We start from the raw sequence: 23,490 nt of genomic DNA on the forward strand, positions 1-23,490 counted from the left end.
GCATATATATATATATAAAACATTGAATGAACTCACTATCCACATAGCCCCGGGTTAAAAGTTTGGTATATAAACTTCTCTCGCTCCATTGTTGAGTTGTAGATGGTGGAGTTTGCAGAATGGAGGAACTATGTAATTTAACATTATTTAGAAACATAGAAATTTCATCAAACCTTCTTTGTTACTTTGTTACCTAGCATTTTAAAAGAACTCCAAAGCCTCATTTCTATGAGCTTCAGTGTCCCACAGAAGAATCCTCTAAACTCAGGGAGTCAGCTAGGTCCAGGATCCTCTGTCAAATTGCTCATCTTCCTAAGAAGGGAAAAAATAAGGTATTATCCTAGGACATGTGAGTGCAGATAAATTAATATATAATGGACATCATACCTAGCCCTGGATTCCTAATTTAGTTATATCTTTAACTAAGCCTCACCCTTATCCAATCCCAAAGGCCCACCTGGGTGATAACCTCATCTTATTGGTGGAATCTGCCTAAAGGATATGCCAATAAATGAATAAGCATCCCACTCTCCCCCACTGGCCCCATGGTATGGATTTTCGTTACACGTCACAATATTTTTGCTGTGGCGTTAGGCTCTTGAATCATTTCTCTCCTTTACTAATTCTCTTCTCTCCACTTTTACCATATAGTAAGCCTTGTTATTTGGCTCACAACCTTTTAGAACTTTTCATAGGCTTCTAGAGGTTACCAAGAAACCCCCAGATCTTCCTTCCAAACAGGATTGATCAGAGAGTTTATTTTAGCTAAAAGACTGAATGGCTGACTTTTCCAGTATTATTCAAGCAGGCTGTAAAAATCCTTATAACCGTAGGATGCAAAAGGTGGTTGATTATATATTACTAGAGCTGGTGAGCTATGTATGGCTGTCATCTCTTGAGATGTGATGGTGACTGCTCTAAACACAAATAATCTGCTCTGACAGCATTTCTCCTGAGCAACTTGCCAACAGGAGATAGGATTTAGAAGGTGAATTTCGTTGCCTCTAAGACTTTAGATCATTATCTGTGTTTTAACTCTCCACCCCACCTCACTCCCCCAAACAAAGCAGGATGGTGAAATATATACACTGATCTCAGTTAGTAGTAGAGAGATTAAATTCCTTGGGAAATATAGTAATTTTTCTTTTTCCTTTCTCACTGGAGAGACATAGGTTTCTCTTTGGGAATATATTTTCCTTGAGGGATTGGGGGCATGCGTATTATTTGGGTGACTTGTCTTCATTTGACAGTCCTTGAACATGCTGGTCTTAAACTAGCTCCAATATCTTGAATATTTACCCTGAGCAAGGCAGTACAGTAAGTGCTTTACATATAATATCTCATTTAAACCTGTGTTGCCATCCTGAGAGGTAGGAATGATTGCCTTCATTTTACACGTAAAGGACATGAAAGGCTAAGTGGCTTGTTCAGATCAATACAAGAGCCAGAATTTGAGCACAGCTCTGTCTGCCTCACACTACTTCATATGAGCCAATATAGTCAGCCCTCAGTTCCCGTGAGGGGGCAGGGGTTGCTTCCAGGACCCTCAAGGATAGCAAAATATAAAGATGTTCAGGTCCCTTACGTAAAATCACAATCACGCAGTACAGTCTTCTGTATGCGTGGTTTCTGCATCCTGGGATACGGAGGGCCAACTCTATTATTATTTTACCTGAAATGTATGCTAAGATTGTCAGTGATGTTGGTAAATCTCTAGCTATAGACATCCCTCCAGAGGAGGTAAGTCAAAGAGGAAAATAACAAACCAAATTTTATATTGTGCAGCAATCTGAAACAAATCAAAGGAGAAAGTAACTTATTCTCAAATTTCAAGCCAGTCTTACAAATGACTTGTTAGTCCCCTATGCTTCCTTCATTCTACAGTGATTCAGCACCTACTGCAAGGTCAGGTACCAGCCTAGGACCTATCTTACAAAGAGAAGACGTAGGCATTAGCTCGCGGAGCATAGTGTCCAGGAAGGAGACTGACAAAGCCAGATAGCCGTAAGTGTGTTGGGTGATAAATGTCACCTTCAAGATCCGCATTGAGAAGTGTGAGTACCCCAGGGAAGAACACTAAACTGATACTCGAAATGGTGGGCTATAAGGGAGGGTGTCCTGCAGAAAGAGGGTTCAGTTTAAAGTGCCTGATCCCTCTCTATCCTGATGCTCTATGAGTGTCCCTCACTGGAATGGTGACTACGAAAAGCTAAGAAGGTGAAACAGAATGAGGGACATATTAATTTCGGACATGAATGATGAGAGAGAGGCCAGGTCATAGAGAGCTATTGAAGGGTTTTACAGGAGATTGACATTGTCAGATCCACAGTTTAGATATGTTACTGGACTAAAACTGTGAGAGTTGGATTTGAGGGGGCAGTGACCTCACACTAAATATAGCACTGCGAGATCTTCTGTCACTGGAGTTCTTTAAAATTGGTTTAAAATTGTAGGTCTCAGTTCTTTCCACACTATTCACATCAATCAATAAATTGGATGTATCTCTTGTGGATGGGTTCAAAATCATTTACTTCATTAAAAAAAAAAAGATTTTTCTGAAGATTATGAGGAAAATAAAACTGCCATTTTCCAGAGCCATACGAATACTAGGATACCTCTGATTATTGCCTCAAAATGAAAGAGAAATTTAATTGTTAATTCCACCTAAGTTATGTAATATAAGGCTAAAACTATCATTATATTACTTAGGTAAATTATTCTTACTGCATATTTATATCCAAAGTAATCAAATAATAGCACTTGAAATTTTTGGTCTATGTAGGTCATAAAAAAGATACGTTTCTTTGTGCAAGTTTGAATCAACCTCTGCATTTTATTTCATAATTCAAAAATGATCCAGGTGCTTGATTGAAGCAGTTTTAAAAATATAGGTAGTATAGGCATAACACATTATGAAGTAACTATCATTTGGAAAAGTTTTCTTTAATTTAGAGTTTGAAAATGAATAATTTGAGATGCAATTGAAAATGTGTTATTTTAAAGAATTCTGTAATATAGCAAAGAATTACCACCTGATTTGTCTTTCATGAAAACATTTTCATATCATTAAGTTGCTTAAGGTAAGTTGTACCTGTAGAAGCATAAATTATAAATTAAAAAGAATGACAGCATAACTTTTACAGCCTAAACAGTTCATAACTATATTATAGAAAGTCTACAATACAATAGTTATCTGCCCTTTAAAAACATATTTAGGGAATGTATTGAAAATTAACTAAAAAGCTTATACTATTAAACTTTAAAAATGTCAACTTTCAGTTTTTATAGAGGAATTTTATAGCTTGAGAGAAACAATCCAGAAACTGCTCTGCATCTTTGTATGTACGCCATTGTCTAATAGACCCTTATGAATTACTTTTTAGTTTTTTTTTTTTTTTTTTTTTTTTTTTTTTTTCAGTATGCGGGCCTCTCACTGTTGTGGCCTCTCCCGTTGCGGAGCACAGGCTCCGGACGCACAGGCTCAGCGGCCATGGCTCACGGGCTTAGTTGCTCCGCGGCATGTGGGATCTTCCCGGACCAGGGCACGAACCCGTGTCTCCTGCATCGGCAGGCGGATTCTCAACCACTGCGCCACCAGGGAAGCCCTGAATTACTTTTTAAAAAAACTAACGGGGCTTCCCTGGTGGCACAGTGGTTAAGAATCCGCCTGCCAATGCAGGGGACACTGGTTCGAGCTCTGGTGTGGGAAGATCCCACATGCCGCGGAGCAGCTAAGCCTGTGCGCCACAACTACTGTGCCTGTGCCCTAGAGCTGGAGTGCCACAACTACTGAAGCCTACGCACCTAGACCCTGTGCCCCACAACAACAGAAGCCACTGCAATGCGAAGCCCATGCACCACAACGAAGAGTAGCCCCTATTCACCGCAACTAGAGAAAGCCTGCACACAGCAATGAAGACCCAACGCACCCAAAAATAAATAAAATAAATTTATTTTTAAAAATAATAAATAAAAAATAAAATATGATTTTTTTAAAGTTAAAAAAAATAAAGGACAGCGATCAAGCAAAAAAAAGCTTATGACTGGGTAGGGGCAGGGAAATGGGGAGATATTAGTCAGAGGGTACAAAATTTCAGTTATAAGACAAGTCTGGAAATCTAATGTACAGCATGGTGAATACAGTTAATAATAGTGTACTATATACTTGAAAGTTTCTAAGAGAGTAGATCTTAAATGTTCTCACTACAAAAATAAAATAGTAATTATGTGGCCCAGTAGAGGTATTAACAAAAGCTCTGGCGGTAATCATTTTGCAATATATAAGTACATCAAATCAACACATTGTACACCTTAAACTGATACAATGTTATATATCAATTATATCTTAATAAAGCTGGAGGGGGTGCCTGTGATTAAAATAAAGACACTTGGGGGGCTTCCCTGGTGGCGCAGTGGTTGAGAGTCCGCCTGCCGATGCAGGGGATACGGGTTCGTGCCCCGGTCCGGGAAGATCCCACATGCCACGGAGCGGCTGGGTCCGTGAGCCATGGCCGCTGAGCCTGCGCGTCCGGAGCCTGTGCTCCGCAACAGGAGAGGCCACAGCAGTGAGAGGCCCACGTACCGCCAAAAAAAAAAAAGACACTTGGAATGTGAAGGAATTAAAAAAAAAAAAACCAAAAATTAATGATAGGTGTTTGAACTTCACCAACATCCACAAAACCACCATCATCCAGAGGTTCCATTTTGAGATGTGCTGAGATGACCATTTGGGGATGAAAAGATAACAAAAATAAAAGTTTGGAAACCTATATAATCCACACCTTTTCAATACTTTAATCTTACATACATTACGATTATATAAAAGTCATAAGTGAAAGTTTCATGTTATACTTAATAACACCTTTCCACAAATGAGAAGACATTCAGATATCGTGGATTATTCCAATATATTATCTACAGTTTAATAAAAGATATAATTACATTATGTAGTTAACAATTCATTCCACATTTTATATTTTCTTTTTCTTTATTATAATGTAAAAATGCTGTGCATTTAACATATTGTTTTAAAGATCAGCTTATTTTATGCCTAGCTATAGACTTTAAAATAATAGTATGACAGAACGTAATTATTACATGTTGAGCAAATAAACATTTATAAGCCCGGTACGTTTTGAAAAATCTATTTATTGACTTTTTGAAAAGCACTTTATTTATTAAAGCAAGGTCTTCTGAAAGCTATGTGAACTAATAGGACTCTCTCATTTAATTAGGAGACTTTTAAATTCTGTGTGTATATGGACTCTCCTATAAATGAAGCCAAAGAAATATTAGCAGAATAAATAAATAAAAATAGTCAAACATGTTCTTTTGCTTGCAAGATTGGAAAGCTACTGTTAACCATATTTGTTAGTCACTCCCAATATTTTTAGAGCCAGACTTCTCTTTTTTTTCTTTCTTCTTCTCTTTTTTTTTTTCCCAATGTTGTGTTAGTTTCTTCTGTGTAACAAAGTGAGTGCCAGACTTTTCTGACAACTGCTAAAATGAGCTTGATGGCAATAAAATCCAGGGGGCAGTGATCACATGGACCAGGTATGCTCTTTTTATATACTCCCGGAAGATGTATAATCAAACAATTCCTTGACTACCTGATTCATACAGCATGTGTCTTCTCTACACGGAGAAGTATGCATGCACTTATTTTCAGCAACATGCCTATCTTCCTGATTTCACAAACATGCCTTATTTATGCATTCTCAAGAGGGTGCTATCACCCCAATGGGGGTGAAAATTGATCCTTAAGGGAGGGCAAAGAAAACTTAGATATTATAATCGTTATTGCCCTCCAGAGCATCATAGCATATTTAAACAGATATGCAGTAGATCTGCAGTATTTAAATTTCACGGGGTGGAAACAATTAGGAAAAAAATATCTTAAAAGGCTTGTGTGTGTGTGTCTGTGTGTGTGTGTGTGTGTCATAGGTCAGGGGGCAATAATGACAAAAAGGTCAAAAAACACTGTATTATTCATTGTAACTCTAGGCTGTTCAAGTGTCACCCACTAGATACTGTTTATCTCAAAGTATCAATAGTATCTCAAGGATAATTGTTTTAGTTTTCTAGTTTGATGTGTAGATTCTACTTTTAGAGTAGATACATAAAACGTCCTGGCAGACTTTTTAGGTGTCTACTCTAAAAGTCTACTATTTAGTTACATGGGCCATTCCCATGTAACTAAATGTTCTTTTTGTAAAATGAGACAAAGACATTGGCCTCATATTCTTCCTAACAGTGGTATTGATGAGAGTTCTTATTCCCTTGGAAGATATTTCTCAAGTAGCTAAAAGGGATTTAAGTTTTAAATATTTTTGAAAGTGAAAAAAAAAGTTTTCAATTACCGCCAGCCTACTTCCAACTTAATTCTTTTATTCTTCTCCACTTTTTTTTGTTTTCCCTTGCCAATATATGCTGCTCTCGACTAAATGAGGACAATAGTTGCCTGAGCAAATATAACATCAAAGGCCAGACAACTTAAGACAAAGAGCTGAAACTTTTACATTCTAATTTTTTTTCCTATAGACACCCATCATATTTTTAGTAAAAGACAAGGGTATCTGTTCATATTTAATTAGTTGACTTTAAGGTCATAAGTTTAAATTGGAAAAAAGTTCTAATATCTCATATTGTTATATGCATATTATCAAAATTATTTCCTTGGATAAGAAAATAATATAACCATTATACACATTAGTATTTAGTGTACTGAAATCTATTTGTATTAATAGTTTTGTTTCCTAACATCAGTTTCTATCTATGTAACTAACCATGGGTATATAAAACACTTGTTTCCTTATGAGTAAGGAATATTTTAATATTTGTTTTGTCTTGAGAAGGTTAATTGGAAAAGGTGGATATAATTATTATGACTTACCGATAGGAAAACCGAACTTTTGAATTTTAATGATTAGAAAAAAAGTTTGCTGTTTTCTGACACTTATCACAAGATATTTTATACCAAGCAGTATTTCCCCTGCAACTTGGTGATATATACTTTAGTGACACCTGAATTGTTTTTGTTTTTCAACTGTACTTAAATAAAACAGTAAATGTCTCCTTTTATGGTGTGGCTAAACATACAATATCAACAGTAAGCATTGGACTGGAAATAGTTCTTTTCACCATGATTTTTATACACATTTGTTTTAATTATTTTGATAATTATAAAATAACTAGGAAATGAATCTGAGAAACTATCAAAAACTCTTGGAACATTGGTTTCAAATGTACATTTTTCAAATTGAGAAATAGGTTACTAATCTGTGAAACTAACTAGTATTTCTATCTGTTTCTCTCTACTTTGGCAAACTTCATTATATAGTCATGTGTGTTAACCCCTCCTTCTCATATTCTTTTGCCCACTCAAACCCTTGTAGGTCTCCTACTGCCTTCCTCAGTCTGGAAACTGGTTTCTAAGGCCATCATTGACCTGTGGGTCTCTGCATCTACTCCCTGAACTCTCTTGATCACCTGGTTCCCTTTGACATCCCTCATGTCTTCCTTCCCTGCCTTCCTTGTTCTATCAACCATGACCCTGTCTCCTTCACAGTCTCCTTTTCACCTTGTTTCTCTTTACAATGTACATATTTCCTCAGGGGTTGTCCTGGGCCTCTTTTACTTTTTCCCTACTCTTTCTTTCTCAGAGAGCTCATCTACTTTTAGACTTTGTCCATCTCTTTAATTCAGATAATCCCCCCCATCTACATCCCCGGATCAAACCTTTTGTTCTAAACTACAAATATAAATTTGGAAACTGCCTGCCTGAGATCTCTACATGGTATCTTGTTGGCTTCTGAAAGTCACTGAATCCAAAACTGTAATCATCCTCCCTACAAACTGTGATGCCTTTCAAAAATTATTATTATTATAAGTATCATCATCTCTCTTCTAGTAACCATGGGTGAACTCTTGAGTCATTTCAGTTGCTCCTTCCTTTTCCTTGTCTGTAACATTTAGCCAGTAATCAAGTCACAGCATCCTTATTCTTCATTTTCTTTTTCCTGTATATACTCCTATGCCATTTTTCTATTAATATTGCATTTCTTTAAATTTCAAAAGTTTATAAAGCATTTTTGCATGCATAACTTCACTTAGTACAACCAACCTGCAAAGTCAGTATCCTTTTTATAATTTTCATTCTGAGGCAGTATAACACAATGGTTATGAATTCAAGTTTGGAGACAGTCTGCCCACATTCGGATCCTGGCTGCTTTACTTCCTAGCTGTATCATCTGTGGCACATTACTTAATTTTTTGGAACTTCACCTTCATCATGTCATAAATGGGGATTATAATGATACCTATCTTACTGGGCACTTGTAAGAATTAAAATATTTAGTGATGTTGTCTTTGGAATTATGCCTTGCATGTAATAAGTGTTTAGTAAGTGTAAGTTCTAACTATATTACAAATAATGAAAAGTTATACAACTTGAGGTTATATATTGTGACAGAGTACTAAAATTCATGTCATTTGTTTCTATATCCCATGTTTTACTTACTGTATACACATAATTTTGCCTATTTTCTAATTTCTATAAGAGAAATTCTTTATTTACTGAAGACTTGACTAGGTTATAGTCAGAAAATTATCTGAAAGCGTAAAACTGCAATGGAATTTGTGGTTATATAAGTCAGTAGAGTTTACCTCTTAGTATGTTTTCACTCTGTGCTCCCACTGTTCCTATACAGTTGTTTTTTAATGGGTCCCAGGAATAACATTAAAGCAAATATGTATATATCCTTGGATGGTTGTTTAGAATGTCTGCTAAGTTATGAATATTTAGGTATTTCATGAGTCTTGACATCTGTCATTTGGAATGTTAAAAGTTTCTTTTTCCCCTCTGAAAAAGACACAATGATTTTCCGTAAAGTTTCAAGAAGTTTTGGGACAACTTTGACACAGTATTTGTATACATTCATGTACCAATTTGTGAGGGACTGTTGAGCCATGATTCTGGATGCTTATTTTAATATATTTTTAGTGTAATTAGAGTCTCTTGGATATTTCTTTACTCTTTAAGCAAGCTATAGCATTTATTTCTGAATAGCTTTCTTTATATTATTTAAAAATTAATACAGTATGTTCATTTCAGATTAAGATATGTGTTCTATAATAGCATATTTCATATTGTTTCCCTCTGTACTATACATATAATTTCTAACCTGAAGAATGGAAGTTTACTTAGATATTCTTCATACCCTTATGTTTTTTGGTACAATTACATTAAATTCACTTAATTGTGTATCTATATGTACAAAACATTTCATTGTATAAAGTAAAAGTCACAAACCTGAAATGCTGCCCTTCCCACATAGTCCAGATAAGTACCCAGACACTCTCTACATAAGGAAGAAGGAAGAGGAACCAGAAGTGAATATCCACCGTTTTGAGTCAGCTCTTTAGAAAAAATCTTCACATAAACAATTCTGCTTGTATATCTTTGGACAAATTAGACACAGCGCCATAAAGGAGAGCCATAAAGGGAAGTTAGGAAATGTATCTTTTCTTGAAATCAGTTTACCTAGCTAAAAAAAAAAAATAGGTAATTTTCTTAGACTGAAGGAGATTTGTCTCTGACATAGAAGGTGATGTTTAAGCTGGTTGTTGAAGAATGGACAGAATTTCTGGAGGCGTTTGCCTTTTTGACTTGTAACAGGCATTACAAGCCAAGGACTAACTGGAGAGAAGATATGGAAACAGGAAACATGGGCCGTATCATATTACTATGGGTCATCTGGTTTGCCTGAAGCAAGTTCTGTATATTGGGAGATAAAGCTTAAAGGCTAACAAAGAAACTCTACTCATTTAGGGACAAATAATAGAGATGAGCATTTCCACATGGAATAGTTTAATGAAATGGTTGGATACCATGAAAGTTAAGCACACAACTGATTAAATCACTAGTTGTGTTGCTTCGTTTCTGTGTTCTTTTCTTCACCAAACCCTTTCTCTTATTAGAACTTAAACTTTTATGGAAGTGTAGAGACTGACTTAGCCTTATGGAAGATTTTAAGGTTTACCTGTGTAGAGGGTGGTGATGGCGGTTGTTTACGTCGCATCAAGCCTCTCTAGGAGACTTGTGCGTAATATTTTAAATATTATTATTTTAAAGACATGGATTGTTTGTGCTTTTGAACCCTCCCACTTAATTGCCTTCAAAGCCAGTTGATAGGCTAATTCATAAACTTTCCATGACATTTTTAAAATTCGAAATCCATTTTATCCAGAGCAAAGGGAGACACCTGAAGCAAGCAAGTACAATTACTGAGAACCTTTCTTCTTGCTGGGGGAAGAAGTTCACAGTGTTTCCCACAAGCCACCATGCTGCTAGGGAACTTTTTTCTCATTTCTTGGGCACCAGCGGCCTGAGAGGAAACAAGAGCTTACAGCAGGGAAGTAGAGAAGGATAACTAGCTGTTGGCAGGAACTTGGAGGGATGGAAGCATCATCTAAAGGCAAACTGATACTGGTTCTTTGATTAAGTTATAAGCAGGTAGTTAAATCTCTCTACTAGGGAGTTAGAGTTGCTGCCTACAGAAGAAAGGCTGTGGGAGACTGAACCTCAGAAAAGCTATATCCAGGCTGTGCCTTGAAAGAGCATTAGATTCTTACAGAAATATTCATCTAGCCTGGGAATGATACCAGAATTGAGTTAAATGGATGTTGGTTATGAAGTATAGAGGATTTAAATGAACATTTTCTTTCCAATCTTCCTTCCTGTGGTTATGTGCTTCCCTTCTAAATGCATCGCTTAGCTCTTAATAATTCATTAGGGAAGTGTGTTAATCTCTATTACTATGTATGTTTGATGTGACCACAGGGAACTGACCCTGACTTAGTGGTAACATATCCTAAATTATAGGCAAATTTTAGGGAAAAATAGTACAGTGTGACTGCACTACTAAACTTTTGAGTCTAAACCTAAAGTTAGAATAGCCACAAAGCCACATGTATAATCAATTTTTTTTTTTTTTTTTTTTTTTTTTTTGTGGTACGCAGGCCTCTCACTGTTGTGGCCTCTCCCGTTGCGGAGCACAGGCTCCGGACACGCAGGCTCAGTGGCCATGGCTCACGGGCCCAGCCGCTCCGCGGCACATGGGATCTTCCCAGACCGGGGCACGAACCCGTGTCCCCTGCATCGGCAGGCGGATTCTCAACCACTGCGCCACCAGGGAAGCCCTATAATCAATTTTATAATCAGCCAGTATATTCTTTGTTTGTGCATTACTGTCTTCCTCGCTTGTTTTCTACCACCTAGAAAGGTGTGGAGTCTTTCAGTGGGTGCCCTGTTCGCATGCAAAACTTTTACACTTTTTACAAGGCTGTCCATTAGCAAATCATTTTCTAAGACATTTGTTAACTACTTGCAGAAAAATCTGAATTCAGTTAGAATTTTATTAAAGAACCCCTTTTTTTTCCCCCACAATTTCTCCCTTATTCCCACTTCACTCCCCGTCAAAAGAGTATCGTGAGTCCTCTGCTTCATGTAGCATCAGAATGGTTTTGGAATGAATGGCAAAAGTCCATTACTGTTGCTATCAATTTTCTTAAGAAAATATTATCTAGCTCTTAAAAATTGTGTTTGCATAAAAATAACACATTCTCAATTCAGTCTCTTTTGTTTTGTTCATTGTCTTATCCTTGTTTGATGATACTTTTATTTATTTTAAAACAAAATTGTGCCACGAAGATGGAATGTAGGTCAAAGTATATAGAGCAACATGAACAGTTTGAAATTCTACCTCCTATTGGCATGGCACTCAGAGGAGAACACCAGAGGAGGCCTCTGAGAAATAGAGATCTGAAGTTATCTTCTGATATACATCTTCCCCTCCCTGGTGACATGGATATGCTCCTCTTTATCCATCCCATTTCCACCCCAAAGCACTTTTGTCTGTTTTTCTTATGGTCTTATAAAGACCAATTTTGCAATCAGTTAAAAAAAATTGTTAGATACTTTCTTTATCTGAGTCCCTGTGCTGTGAACTGTATAATCAAAAAGTAAGACAGAACTTTCCGTAAGCAATCTATAGGCTACTAAGGGAAGCAGATTTCCTTCATTTTTTTCTTTCAACACAGGTTTAATTAATCCTTGAACGGGTACTCTGTGCCTGTTAGTAGATTAGGCAGTAGGGATAATAAATTAAAATATAGGATAACTAGGATATAGGATGTCTATCCCCAGTCTGAGACAAGCAAAAAACAAACCAAAATTTTTACACTATTTAAGTAATTGTTTTAACAAGGGAAACATTTACAACTAAGTACTAGTGGAAGCACAAGCACCAAAACCTTCCTGCAGAACAGAAGTTTAAAAAGGCCTCATGGAGACCAAACAGCTATCACTTGGAGTAGTAACAGCAGCAGTAGCAGGACACACAAGGCACAAACGGAGCACAGGTCAGTAATAGGTAATTTATTTGTACACTTGAGGGCTTGTACGCTTGAGGGCTTCCCTGGTGGCACAGTGGTTGAGAGTCTGCCTGCCGATGCAAGGGACACGGGTTCGTGCCCTGGTCCGGGAGGATCCCACATGCCGCGTAGCGGCTGGGCCCGTGAGCCATGGCCGCTGAGCCTGCGCGTCCGGAGCCTGTGCTCCGCAACGGGAGAGGCCACAACAGACGCCCGCGTACCACTAAGAAAAAAAAAAAAAAAAAAAAAAAGGATATTTGTACACTTGAGAGTGGAATTGGAAATCTATACCTTTTCACCTTTTTATAGCTCTTTCATTACCTTCCCTAATGCCTGTACATTCATAGTAGGTTTCCAGCTAATGTTCAAATTAAGTACCTAATGCCAGATACAATGGAAAGAATACAGATGATATAGGTTTGAATACTAACTTTGATATTTTATACATTATAACCTTAGATAGTTATATTACCTTCCTGATCTATTATCTGAAAATAGGAATAATGTCCCCTCCCATATTGAGCGGTTTTTGCGACTATTATCTGAAATAACTGCTAAAAATTCTAGCACGGAGTCTGTGTATCTAGAGGGCTCTCAAGTAATTACTATTGCTTTTATTATTTTAATATAGTTTTATGATTACATTTCATTTATTTAAAGCATTTTTCCATTTTTGTGATTTAAATGAAAGCATCAAGAAATATGTAATTACCCGTCAATATAATAATGGTAATTCTTCTGCATTTAAAACGACTGGTTTATAAACGTGTCTACGTTTATTCTACCATACTTGTAGGTAATATAAAGTTAATCTGATTTTCTACTTACGGACATTGATAGTTAAGAGAATTTTTTGTTTGTTTGCTTGTTTTATTTTGATAATCTTCTTATCAAAACACTTGAGGTAAGCAAGTGTTCACCCCCTATTCTGTGCTTTATTGATGGGAACTTATCACCCAAAGCAACTCTAATCATGTAGATAAGTAAAGGTATTGATTGGTTTGGCCATGGTCCAAGCATAGTTCAAGTTGAAAATTGTTTTCCCAAGTGCCCAGAGCTTATTTGGCTATTGCCTCAAGACTTTTTATGCATAATTAATCAGGGGGAAGGCTGGAGAGAGCAGGACAGAATGAGAGTATTGACCAGCCTCACTACCGCAGCTCCAACAGAAGCATTATTTCTGGCCCCTTTAAGCTGTCACAGTGTCAGAGGCATGAACGATAGTCACGACAGTATTATTAGATGGAGCAAGACAGCAGCTATAGTGCTTGATTCAGACCACCAGGCCCTTTATCTAGGGGCTGAAGGACTGGAAGTTATGTCTTTTGTTCAAAATATTAGTTGGTAAATTTGTTATAGGAATTTTAAGGAAACCTAATAGTATACTAATCCTTTTTTTTAATGTCTTAAAATAGGAAATATATATACATACACATGTATACCATAAACTGCCTCAGAATTTAAAATTTACAAGTGCAAAGCTTACATACTAAGATGAGCCATTCTCTCCCAGGTGTTTAGTTAAATATACTACCTGTCAGAAAATCAGAGTAAACAAATAGAAAAAAATAAAGCATTCATTTCTCACAGTACAGTTTTCAGTTCTTTGGTTATACCCTCAGATATCACTGCTATCGCTCTCTTTCATCAGTGTCCTCTCTTGTTACTCAATCTATTATAGGCCTTTGGATTTTAGTTCAACTCGCCAGCGCTTAATACTGTTGAGCGCTGTTTCCTCTAGGAAGCACTACTTCTCAGGGCTCAGTCTCCCATCTCCCACCGCCATGGTTTTCCTCTTCTCTCTCTGGCCCTTCCTCTGGCAGCTTTTCCAGGCCCCTCTTCCTCTACCCCAACTAGCCATATGCGTGTGCCTCAGACTTTGTCCCATTATACTCTCTTTTCTGCCTCTATTCCCTGAGTCTTCTCCCCAGGCAATTTCATCCATTCCCGTGGCATCAGTTACCCTGTATGTTTCTAAAAGCTATATACATGCCTAGTATGCAAAGATTTTTGTTTCGTTTGTTTTGGTTTTAATACCAAGGGAAATTCTAGAATTCCAAGATTGAGTTCCTAAGACTGACTCTTCCCCCTTCCCTGTATATTGACATAATTTTCAGTCCGTCCTCCCTAATTTGCTCTGCTGTCATCTCTGGGCATTTATATTTGCTCTTGGAGGAGGTTTGCCGCCATCCTCTCCTTTCCTCCCTTACAATTTTCTTGTTATTTCAACTCGTACTGATCCCATAAGCCTTTTTTGAGCCTTCTCCCCAACTTCCTCTCTTTAAGGAAATATGTATTTTTATATTTGTTTAATTCTGTCTTTCTTCCTCATTAGATTGTAAGCTCTATGAGGAAAGGGACCATGCTGATGTACCCTGAGCACGTTATCTGATACACAGGGTACACCTCAGTAGTTTTAAAATTAGAATTTTGTGTTATAGTTGAGCATATGGTCAATATAGGGAGTCATGGGGCTCAGAATATAATCACTGACTTGCACCTTTTGAAGGAAGAGTGTACACGAGGGAGGCTCCAGGGAGAACCCAGAGACCGTAGCATTTGATTTTAAAATAGTCTTCAGTGCAGGTAAGAGGAATGGGCATTAAAGTTTGTTTGGTTTTTTAAAATATTTTCATTACCATATATACATACACACATATATGTATTTATACACATTATATGTGTATATATAGATACACTTGATATCAACAGAGTTACCTAAAATCCGCAGAATGGAGGCTGTGATAGACTTTAAGGGTAAATCCCGGTAGCACTGCTGAGTTTTGTCCGGCTTGTCTTTATCTCCTCTTCTGGGTCTGACTGTCATATTTTGTTTCTGAACCTCAAAAGAGATTATGTTAGACCTTTATCAGTTGTAGAGGGAAACATCCAACCTTAACAAATATTTAAGGAGTCCCTGTTGTAGGTATAATACACGGGAACATGCTGTGGAGAATGAAGAAAAGAAGTGTAGTATAGCCCCTGCCTGGAACCATAGTGATCAATGTCAAAGGTGGGATGGAGGAGCTTCCCTGGTGGCGCAGTGGTTGAGAATCCGCCTGCCGATTCAGGGGACACGGGTTCGTGCCCCGGTCCGGGAAGATCCCACATGCAGCGGAGCGGCTGGGCCCGTGAGCCATGGCTGCTGAGCCTGCGCGTCCGGAGCCTTGTGCTGCGCAACGGGAGAGGCCACAACAGTAAGAGGCCCACGTACCACAAAAAAAAAAAAAAAAAAAGGTGGGATGTAGTAGTAGATAGCAAATTTATCTTTCTAAAAAGGGAAATCAAACTCCCTAATATAGAAAAATATTTTATTCTGTGCCTCATCTTCTGGTGACTTGATGGCCTTGAGAAAGACCAAAGCATTTGATTTTAAAATAGATACTTCCTTTTAAGAGTTAGTCTTCAGTACAGTTAAGAGGAGTAGGAGCTAAAGGTTTTTATATTCTCATTAAAACTGTACCTTATTCTCATATATACATAAACTTGGTATCAACAAAGAGTTACATAACATCCACAGCATGGAGGCTGTGATAGACTTTAATTAATTCCTAGGTAAAATTAGTATGTATTACAGTTTAGAGAAACAAAACACACAAACCGGCTAATCAAAATGTTCAGCTAACAGAGCTGGGGCTTTTTTTCATTAGTTGTATTGTCTCGAATTTCATCACTGCAGCAGCTGGCTTCTTGTCAATTTATAGTTTGGACCTTTACATCAAACAGCAAAAAATTAATTACAGGAAAAGAAATCCCAATAGGAATTTCACGCTTAAGAGATTTTTCACAATTTATCAGGCATGAATGGTGCTGTTTACAGAGGAAATGGAAAGGGAGAAAAGGAACTGTGTAGAATTTTCTAGAAGCATTAATTAACCATAGCAGTGTTAGTCACTTGCTTCCCTGTGTTTGTTTTAAAGTGCTTTAGCTAAAGCTTTCAGGCTTCTCATTTCTGGAAGCATCCACTTCTGTTACTATATTGAATGCAATGAATCATGGCCTGAACTGTGAGTTTTCTTACAAAATGTCCCAAGTCACAGCTCAAAAAATTACCATCCTCCCTTCATTTTGAAACGAGTACCATCCTATGTATTACATTAGTGATCATAATTATAATTTAATGAGCAGAAAGAGCATGCTTTGATGGTTAGTGCCAGGTTACTTGTAATGCATATTTTGGACTTGAAAGTCTTGTTCTCAGGAGTCACACTCATTGCCTCTCTGCACTAGAGTTAGTTTAAGTGTGACTTTTCTAAGCCTCTTATATGTTGAGTAAACCAGCCGAAGAGTTTTAAAATGCTTTCATCGATTTAGGCTTCTACTTTTTTTTTTCTTTTTTATGTAGCCTAGAAACCCTCACTTGTGTTTCATTCTTCTAGTTCCTAACATTCTAATACAGTGAGTACTTCTTACCCTTTTTAAGACTCAGACGCCTGGAGCATCTGAAGAACACCTTTCTCTCCTCAGAAAAATGCACAGATGAACATACATACAACATTTTGCATAAAATATCAGGAGTCGGTAGCAAAGCATGAACCCCAGGTTATAAATGCCTGTTGCTTTCACTGAGGAATGTATACATATATTATGTATGCATGTAAACATAACATATTTATATATAATTTAGAAATATATATACACACACATTTTTTAATTTGGTTACATTAAAATGCTGATTCCGATCATGTGTTCCCTATTCCATCAAGTTATTTGTACTAAAACAAATCAACTACCTTCTTTCCCATTACCTGAATACATTTAGATTTCTTATCCATCTTTTTTTTTTTTTTTTTTTTTTTTTTTTTTTTTTTTTTTTGCGGTATGCGGACCTCTCACTGTTGTGGCCTCTCCCATTGCGGAGCACAGGCTCCGGACGCACAGGCTCAGCGGCCATGGCTCACGGGCTTAGTTGCTCCGCGGCATGTGGGATCTTCCCGGACCAGGGCACGAACCCGTGTCTCCTGCATCGGCAGGCGGACTCTCAACCACTGCGCCACCAGGGAAGCCCTCTTATCCATCTTTATATACAGCAGGCCTTATTTATAAGCTTATTTGGGTGAGCATGTTTCACTGTACTCTCTCGAGTGCTGCCACATTTCCTAAGTAATCTGTAGACCACAGCTGAGAAGAACATTCTTAACTTGTTTTAATGATAATGTTTTTCTTCATTAGGTTTGTGAGCTGAGAACTAGTGTAAGATACTAACGGGCATTTTCCACTTTTCTCTTTTCAGTCTGAGAATGGTTCAGTGTTAACCAGGGTCACTTTGAAAGTCTTTCTGCTATTTGCTTCCATTTATTTTATGCTTGTGTTTACAGTTTTGAACCAAATATGAATTTAATGTTGCATTTGTCTATATTAAACTTAATTGGCCCCTTGTCAGATCCTTTACAACAGAGATAACATTCAAAAGCCACTCTAAAATGTTTTGTCTGCAATCACTAATGGAATTTTTCTATTTCTTTGTTGTATACAACTTGCTATATCTTTCAATTTAAAAAGAAGCCTCTCCAGGAGATTTTTTAGAGAATCTAAATTAGTCTCTAATAAAGACTAATAAATTATTCTCTAATAGAATAGGGTCTTCTTCATGTCATATTTTTTTAAACAGTTCTTTTTTCTAACTCAGAAATTTAATTTCATATTCCATATTATGTAAGTATGCTTATTGGAATGTTCTTTAAAGTAGTGACATACAAAATCCTAAATTGGATTATGATACCAAACATTTTTACCACTTTCATCTTTTTCTTATATTTTTTCCAAGTACTTAATTTGCCCCATGTAATAAATTTTCTTCTTAATAGTTAATAGTTTTAGATGTTATTGAAAAGATAAATGAACGTTTAAGATCAATGTATGTTAGAAGGCACTAAAATGAAGTCTTAAATTTAAGTAATAAAGAGTACTTTTAAACTAGAAACTTAAACATATACATTAAGGAATATAATTTGTGTATGTGTTAAACATTATTTTGAGAAGCAATTTACTACCTTGTGCCTGTGTCTTCAAATAATTAGCAATGTTCAAAACTTAGGAAATGTTTTCTCTTAGAATCCTGTCTACTATTTACCTTTTGAACCTGTATTTTACTTATTCAGTTGATGTTAGGGAAATACCAGACAAGTGTACAGAGGTGTATTTATAAGACTGGTCTTTTTATATAATGCTAGAATATTAGAAAAAGCCAAAATGACTAACATGAGGAAAGTTGTTAAATAAAATTGCATTTTATGCACAAAATGGAATACCGTCATGGTGATAATATACTTATTAACATGGAAAGTGTTTATATTAAAATTCAAAATAGTATATAATATATCTACCTTTTTTCAAAAGCTAGTTGTAAGTAGGTAGGTAGGTAGGTAGGTAGGTAAGATAGATAGATAAATAGATAGATGGATATGTATATAAGTATAGGTATGGATATAGATAGAGATATATATAGCTATTGCTATAGATAAAAATAAAAATAAATATTTATCAACAGGGAAACAGTGATGTCATTTCACTTGGGCTGCTATAATGAAATGCCAAAGACCGGGTAGCTTATAAACAATAAAATTTTATTTCTCACAATTTCTGGAGACTGGGGGTCTGAGATCAGAGTGCCAGCATGGTTGAGACAGGGACCTTTTCCAGGTCGTAGACTTCTAGTCATATCCTTTTGTGGTGGAAGGAGAAAGGGAGCTCAGTGGAGTCTCATATTTATAAAAGCGCTAATCACTTTCATATGGGCTCTACCCGCATGACCTAAACACCTTCCAAAGGTCCGACATCCTAAGACCATCATACTGAGGATTAAATTTCAACATATGAATTTGGGGGGGACACTAACACTCAGACCATAGCAAGTGGCTATCTGATAAGATTTCAGATATTGTGTGTATGCATTTAATTGTGATTTTTAAAAATAATATATGAGTACGTTACTTGTACAATAAAAATAATAAAAGAAAATATAATACTATAATAATAGTAGCTAAGATTTATTGAGCTACATATTTTGTGTCTTGTACTCTTCTAAATAATTTGCATCTGTTACTTCATTTATTGTAATCGTGCTACTCTTCAATCGTTGTTTACTCTGTAGATCATAAGGATGTGAATTTTCATGGTAGAATGTTCAAATAAATGATAATAATGTAGTTTCACATTGTATCAGTTTTTGAATGGAGTCCATGAATCCTTGAGGCTCCGTGTGTGTGTGTGTGTGTGTGTGTGTCTGTCTGTCTGTCTGTTTCTGGGCAGCAGGCAGTTAGCTTTTAATTAGATTATGAGATGGGTTAATACTGCTTCTAGTAGTTTTGGTCAAACTCACCATTCAATTCTGTACTGATAAAAACTAGGCTTCCAAGGAGGGATACTAAGAGAGAAGCTAAACTATACACTGGAGGAAAATTTATGTTTTTACCTCATTAGTCTACCTTGAGGCAGATAGAAAAGATGGCAAGCAACAGAAATTGTGACCTGGGTCACATTTTCAAGAAGACTGGGAAGAAATTAGGAGATGAGGAGGTCCTCAAATGCCAGGAATGTTTCAACCAGAACAGAGCTATAGTTTTAGAAGGTTGCCTAAAATGTTAATTTTAGGTGGAATAGAATCATCTGTATACTATATATATACTATAAAAATATATACTATATAGCATAATATATACAATATATAGCATATATGTGTGTGTATAATATATAGTATAACTATAAATAACCCCTGAGAGCTTGTTCAGGGGTTGCAGGATGAACATGTAGTAGGAATAATGAAGGAAGAGTGTAGACAGGGGATTCCTAACATAGCAACCTGATTTGCCCTATCAATCTGGGTGTCTTCTAGCAAAATTACTTTCACAGTCAATTCTGCCTTTTAAGATCTAAAATAGATAATTCAAAGAACATTAATACTTGGCTTAGGGAAATGTGTTTCTATTATTAAATATACGAATAAACGCATCAGTGTAGAATTTCCACACTTTAAAGAGAAGAATAATGTTGTACCATGAAACCAAGTGAAGAAGAGCCAAATAGCTGCCTTGAATTCACCCTGGTTGCTTGTGTGTCTGCTGCAGAGTTGGGCTGGTCAGTTCCCTCCTCAGAATGATGGGAGGCAGAAATTTTAGGTTTATAGTAACTCTCACTTATTGGGTTTTATGTCATTCTTTCCTGAGCAACATCAGTAATGAGTGTGTAATGTAAAAGCTGCCAAACATTGAAAGCTTTAGCTGCCAGACCCTGTACCAAGTGCCTTACTTACCTCGTTTGAACCTTAAAAGAGCTTTTATGAAACTTGTTATCCTATTTTACAGGTGAGGAAACTGAGTCCCGGAGAGATTCAATTGCCTAAATTCATGTTTCCCATAAATGTCCTCATTGGAATTAAAATCCATGCAGCAGGCAGTCATCAAATCCTGTTATTTCCACCTCAAAAATGCCATTCTTTTCTCCATTGACACTGCATCTGGTCATCTCTCTTTTTTTTTTTTTTTTTGGCTGTGCCGTGTGGCTAGTGGGATCTTAGTTCCCCAACCAGGGATCGAAACTGGGCCCTTGGCAGGGAAGGCGCAGAGTCCACTGGACCACCAGGGAACTCCCCTGGTTATTTCTTATCTTATACTTTGAATTCCATGTTAGCTTTCCTACCATTCAGCTATTTCCAATATCCAGTGTCTTCTTATTTACCAGAGATACTTTAATAAAAACACATTTGAGCTTTGCATCTCCCTACTTAAAAGTAGCTTAAGGTTTAAAGATTGTAAGGCCCATCCTAATCTAGCTTCCTCCTGCTTGTCTCACCTCCTCTCCTTACCACAAGCCCTATTCCATGGCTAAACCAAACTTCTTACTACATCTCACCTTCTCACTCAACACATTTGCACATCATTCCATTATCTTGGAATCTATGTCCACATACGAGAGTTTGGTCAATTTTTGCACTATATTTCCATGGTATCTGCTTCTAAGCAATACGGGAGAGTGGTAACCAAGAGTGAGGGTGCTAAAATCAAACTGTCTGGGCTAATAGGCCCCACTACTTAATAACTCTCTGTGCCTCAGTTTCCTTACCTATAAAACTGGGCCAATAATAGTAACTACTTCAGGGTTGTTGAAAATGAAAGGAATTAATTCATGTGCAATGCTTAGAATAGTACCTGGCAAATAATAAGCCAACATTAAGCTTTTGTTGCTGATTCTACTATGATAATCATGATGGCAGTGATATAACAATCTCCCCCCAAAAAGGCTAAAGAAATTGCTTATTAATACTGGAGTCAACTCAGAGATTCATGGTCATACCAAAATAAAAGTATTTTGCCTATAGAGAGCTCGGATCCGGTTTGTAGGCTACTATACTTTAGCTACCCTATGGCATTTCTGGTCTCTCCTAAATTCCCAACTAGTTGAAATCCCACCAGTACTAGGACATATAATTTTCCCCAGACTGGCAGTACCTTCATTATCAGCAATGAATATGCTGGACTACAATTCTGGAGGTGCATCGTTTTGCTTTTTGAATGGATGATGGAGCAAGCTATGCCAGGGGTTCACCATGGGCTGATATGAATCAGGCTCCAGACCTAAGCAGGACTCCTAAGTGTAGCAGAGGGAAGTTCCCGTATCACTTTAAGACACCATAAGGTAAATAAAGGCCCGCAGAGTTAGAAATCTGGTTCCCTCCTCTGTCACATAGCAGACAACAATATAAGAAATATTGTTTAGACTGAAATACTCGAATTAAGGAAAATTTTTGCAGACACTTTAATTTTTATGAAGCTGCTACAGACATATTTGGATGTTATTTTTATTTTGATGACTATAGTCCTGAAAAGTTAAATGTAAATTGCAGTGTTTCTTAGCAGAGTTTACCATTTAAAGCAACTCTACAGTAAACCATTTTGAATTACATCATAGCTTGTTAGTTTTTATTTATTAGACTATTAATATGCTAGCTTCTTTTCTACCTTTCTTTTTTATTGAAGTATAAGTGACATAACATTACATTAGTTTCAGATGTACAACACAATGACTCAGCATTTGTATATATTGCAAAATGATCATCCAGTCAGGTTAAGATCCATCACCCTACATAGTTACAAAAGTTTTTTTTTTCTTGTGACGTCAACTCTCAAGACCCTCTCTCCTAGCTAACTTTCAAATATGCAGTATTATCAACTACAGTCACCATGTTTTACATTACATCCCCATATTTTTTAATTTTTATTTTATAACTGGAAATTTATATCTTTTGACCCTCTTCACCCATTTGCCCAACTCCCCACCCCTACCTCAGGCAACTACTGGTCTGTTCTCTGTATCCGTGCACTTGTTTTTTGTTTGCTGGTTGGTTGTTTTTATTGTTGTTTTTAGACGCCACATATCAGTTAGATCATACGGTATTTGTCTTTTTCTGTCTGACTTATTTCACTTAGCAACTATCTCCTTTAAAGTAGGACATACTTGTATCAGCTACGGTACTTTCCAACTCAAAGGAGAAATCTGTGGCTTAGAAAATTGCCTCATTAAAGTGGCAAATGTAAGTAAATTTTGGAAAGTAGTGTTTAATTTTTAGGAGGAAAAAAAGAAGCCATAAAATAGAAATCTAACCTGGGGAAAACAATAGGAGCCAGTCTATTAGACCACTAATATCTAAATTTGATTTTCAGAAGGAAGAATGTATAATATGTAGGTGTTATTATTTTATTTCATTTTAAAAGTGTATCGGGTTTCTGGTTCTCATCATTATAATGAGAAATAATATCAAATGGGTTCCCAACGAAGTGTCCCAGCCATACACACACACACACACACACACACACATTTAAAGATATACATCTAATGGTGGCACATGGATCTGAGAAAGGGATGGGGAAAATGAATAATAAAAGTGATGACTCGGGTTTCTGTAGCACCTGAAGTTTGAAACGTACTTGCCTGATGTGATGAGGTAGAAAGAACTTTGGTTTTGTTTTTGTTTTTGCGGAACGCGGGCCTCTCACTGCTGTGGCCTCTCCCGTTGCGGAGCACAGGCTCCGGACGCGCAGGCTCAGCGGCTGTGGCTCACGG

At 36.8% G+C, this 23,490-nt stretch overlaps 1 protein-coding gene across 1 annotated transcript in view; it reads left to right on the plus strand.

Annotated features, from left to right (window-relative positions):
- Nucleotides 1–23,490, plus strand: part of GBE1 (1,4-alpha-glucan branching enzyme 1) — a 304,227-nt gene that overhangs the window by 239,511 nt on the left and 41,226 nt on the right. The gene's annotated exons all lie outside the window — the stretch shown is intronic.

The sequence above is a fragment of the Kogia breviceps genome, chromosome 5 (genome assembly GCF_026419965.1).
Source record: "Kogia breviceps isolate mKogBre1 chromosome 5, mKogBre1 haplotype 1, whole genome shotgun sequence".
Taxonomy (NCBI): domain Eukaryota; kingdom Metazoa; phylum Chordata; class Mammalia; order Artiodactyla; family Physeteridae; genus Kogia; species Kogia breviceps.